Here is a 4,443-nt window from a genome sequence, read left to right on the forward strand (position 1 = left end):
TATTGACATTCCATTGGTTATAATAACTTCCGCTGTACATTCCTTGGAATTACTGTCTGTTAGATCTCATTAATATTGTGTTAAATCACGGAAAAACGAGCCCTTAGGTATACACTTCTTTCCTTTCTTTTATTGAACGAGGGTCTCGTACTGGCAGACTTGGTGTGTTTAGGTTGTATAAGAGGGACAATTAATCAGCTGCCCGCTCATAATTTCACATGCTACGTGACGCCAAACATGCTCATAAGTGTGTTTTCACACTCGTTGTTTGGCTTATAGATGGCGCTGACTGTCACTCCTACTTCTAAATTCAAACATAAACTCGAAAAAGCGAATGGAGGGAAGGCCGCTGTGGTAGCTCAGTGGTTAGAGCATCGAACGCGTTATTCGAAGGTCGTAGGTTCGATTTCTGCCCACGGCTGTTTATTTTTTCATCCATTTTCTTTCCTCTTATTGACATTCCATTGGTTATATTAACTTCCCCTGTACATTCCTTGGCATTACTGTCTGTTAGATCTCATTAATGCTGTGTTAAGTCACAGAAAAACGAGCCCTTAGGTATACACTTCTTTCCCTAATTTCATTGAACGAGGGTCTCGTACTGGCAGACTTGGTCTGTTTAGGTTGTATAAGAGGGACAATTATTCAGCTGCCCGCTCATTGTTTCACGTGCTACGTGACGCCAAACATGCGCATAAGTGTGTTTTTACATTCGTCGTTTGGCTTATAGATGGCGCTGACTGTCACTCCTACTTCTAAATTCACACATAAACTCAAAAAAGTGAATGGAGGGAAGGCCGCTGTGGTAGCTCAGTGGTTAGAGCATCGAACGCGTTATTCGAAGGTCGTAGGTTCGATTCCTGCCGACGCCTGGTTATTTTTTCATCCATTTTCTTTCTTCTTATTGACATTCCATTGGTTCTAATAACTTCCCCTGTACATTCTTTGGCATTACTGTCTCTTAGATCTCATTAATGTTGTTTTAAAACACAGAAAAACGAGCCCTTAGGTATACTCTTCTTTCCCTTATTTCATTGAACGAGGGTCTCGTACTGGTAGACTTAGTGCGTTTAGGTTGTATAAGAGGGACAATTATTCAGCTGCCCGCTCATAATTTCACGTGCTACGTGACGCCAAATATGCGCCTACGTGTGTTTTCACATTCGTTGTTTGGCTTATAGATGGCGCTGACTGTCACTCCTACATCTAAATCCACACATAAACTCGAAAAAGTGGATGGAGGGAAGGCCGCTGTGGCAGCTCAGTGGTTAGAGCATCGAACGTGTTATTCGAAGGTCGTAGGTTCAATTCCTGCCCACGGCTGGTTATTTTTTCATCCAATTTCTTTCATTTTATTGACATTCCATTGGTTATAATAACTTCCCCTGTACATTCCTTGGCATTACTGTCTGTTAGATCTCATTATACCTGTGTTAAATCACGGAAAAACGAGCCCTTAGGTGCACACTTCTTTCCCTTATTTCATTGAACGAGGGTCTTGTACTGGCAGACTTGGTGTGTTTAGGTTGTATAAGAGGGACAATTAATCAGCTGCCCGCGCATAGTAAATTCACGTGCTACATGACGCCAAACATGCGCAAAAGAGTGTTTTCACATTCGTCGTTTGGCTTAAAGATGGCGCTGACTGTCACTCCTACTTCTAAATTCACATATAAACTCAAAAAAGTGGATGGAGGGAAGGCCGCTGTGGTAGCTCAGTGGTTAGAGCATCGAACGCGTTATGCGAAGGTCGTAGGTTCGATTCCTGCCCACGGCTGGTTATTTTTTCATCCAATTTCTTTCATTTTATTGACATTCCATTGGTTATAATAACTTCCCCTGTACATTCCTTGGCATTACTGTCTGTTAGATCTCATTATAGCTGTGTTAAATCACGGAAAAACGAGCCCTTAGGCATACACTTCTTTCCCTTATTTCATTGAACGAGGGTCTTGTACTGGCAGACTTGGTGTGTTTAGGTTGTATAAGAGGGACAATTAATCAGCTGCCCGCACATAATAAATTCACGTGCTACATGACGCCAAACATGCGCAAAAGAGTGTTTTCACATTCGTCGTTTGGCTTAAAGATGGTGCTGACTGTCACTCCTACTTCTAAATTCACATATAAACTCAAAAAAGTGGATGGAGGGAAAGCCGCTGTGGTAGCTCAGTGGTTAGAGCATCGAAGGCGTTATGCGAAGGTCGTAGGTTCGATTCCTGCCCACGGCTGGGTATTTTTTCATCCACTTTTCTTTCTTCATATTTACATTTCATTGGGTCTAATAACGTCCCCTGTACATTCCTTGGCCTTACTGTCTCTTAGATCTCATTAATGTTGTGTTAAAACACGGAAAAACGAGCCCTTAGGTATACACTTCTTTCCCTTATTTCATTGAACGAGGGTCTCGTACTGGTAGACTTAGTGCGTTTAGGATGTATAAGAGGGACAATTATTCAGCTGCCCGCTCATAATTTCACGTGCTACGTGACGCCAAACATGCGCCTAAGTGTGTTTTCACATTCGTTGTTTGGCTTATAGATGGCGCTGACTGTCACTCCTACTTCTAAATCCACACATAAACTCGAAAAAGAGGATGGAGGGAAGGCCGCTGTGGTAGCTCAGTGGTTAGAGCATCGAACGCGTTATTCGAAGGTCGTAGGTTCAATTCCTGCCCACGGCTGGTTATTTTTTCATCCAATTTCTTTCATTTTATTGACATTCCATTGGTTATAATAACTTCCCCTGTACATTCCTTGGCATTACTGTCTGTTAGATCTCATTATAGCTGTGTTAAATCACGGAAAAACGAGCCCTTAGGTATACACTTCTTTCCCTTATTTCATTGAACGAGGGTCTTGTACTGGCAGACTGGGTGTGTTTAGGTTGTATAAGAGGGACAATTAATCAGCTGTCCGCGCATAATAAATTCACGTGCTACTTGACGCCAAACATGCGCAAAAGAGTGTTTTCACATTCGTCGTTTGGCTTAAAGATGGCGCTGACTGTCACTCCTACTTCTAAATTCACATATAAACTCAAAAAAGTGGATGGAGGGAAGGCCGCTGTGGTAGCTTAGTGGTTAGAGCATCGAACGCGTTATGCGAAGGTCGTAGGTTCGATTCCTGCCCACGGCTGGTTATTTTTTCATCCACTTTTCTTTCTTCTTATTTACACTTCATTGGGTCTAATAACTTCCCCTGTACATTCCTTGGCATTACTGTCTGTTAGATCTCATTAATATTGTGTTAAAACACGGAAAAACGAGCCCTTAGGTATAGACTTCTTTCCCTTATTTCATTGAACGAGGGTCTCGTACTGGCAGACTTGGTGTGTTTAGGTGTTATAAGAGGGACAATTAATCAGCTGCCCGCATATAATAAATTCACGTGCTACATGACGCCAAACGTGCGCAAAAGAGTGTTTTCACATTCGTTGTTTGGCTTATAGATGGCGCTGACTGTCACTCCTACTTCTAAATTCAAACATAAACTCGAAAAAGCGGATGGAGGGAAGGCCGCTGTGGTAGCTCAGTGGTTAGAGCATCGAACGCGTTATTCGAAGGTCGTAGGTTCGATTCCTGCCCACGGCTGTTTATTTTTTCATCCATTTTCTTTCCTCTTATTGACATTCCATTGGTTATATTAACTTCCCCTGTACATTCCTTGGCATTACTGTCTGTTAGATCTCATTAATGCTGTGTTAAGTCACGGAAAAACGAGCCCTTAGGTATACACTTCTTTCCCTAATTTCATTGAACGGGGGTCTCGTACTGGCAGACTTGGTCTGTTTAGGTTGTATAAGAGGGACAATTATTCAGCTGCCCGCTCATTGTTTCACGTGCTACGTGACGCCAAACATGCGCATAAGTGTGTTTTTACATTCGTTGTTTGGCTTATAGATGGCGCTGACTGTCACTCCTACTTCTAAATTCACACATAAACTCAAAAAAGTGAATGAAGAGAAGGCTGTGGTAGCTCAGTGGTTAGAGCATCGAACGCGTTATTCGAAGGTCGTAGGTTCGATTCCTGCCGACGGCTGGTTATTTTTTCTTCCATTTTCTTTCTTCTTATTGACATTCCATTGGTTCTAATAACTTCCCCTGTACATTCTTCGGCATTACTGTCTCTTAGATCTCATTAATGTTGTTTTAAAACACAGAAAAACGAGCCCTTAGGTATACTCTTCTTTCCCTTATTTCATTGAACGAGGGTCTCGTAGTGGTAGACTTAGTGCGTTTAGGTTGTATAAGAGGGACAATTATTCAGCTGCCCGCTCATAATTTCACGTGCTACGTGACGCCAAACATGCGCCTACGTGTGTTTTCACATTCGTTGTTTGGCTTATAGATGGCGCTGACTGTCACTCCTACTTCTAAATCCACACATAAACTCGAAAAAGTGGATGGAGGGAAGCCCGCTGTGGTAGCTCAGTGGTTAGAGC

General features: G+C 42.4%; 1 non-coding gene across 1 annotated transcript; it reads left to right on the plus strand.

The window, feature by feature from the left end:
• The first annotated feature begins 1,250 nt into the window (after positions 1–1,250).
• Positions 1,251–1,323, plus strand: TRNAT-UGU (transfer RNA threonine (anticodon UGU)). The gene has a single exon. It is a non-coding gene; the product is annotated as a tRNA-Thr (tRNA).
• The last annotated feature ends 3,120 nt before the right edge of the window (positions 1,324–4,443 follow it).

This window comes from Rhipicephalus microplus, chromosome 1, assembly GCF_043290135.1.
Source record: "Rhipicephalus microplus isolate Deutch F79 chromosome 1, USDA_Rmic, whole genome shotgun sequence".
In the NCBI taxonomy this organism is placed as follows: Eukaryota; Metazoa; Arthropoda; class Arachnida; order Ixodida; family Ixodidae; genus Rhipicephalus; species Rhipicephalus microplus.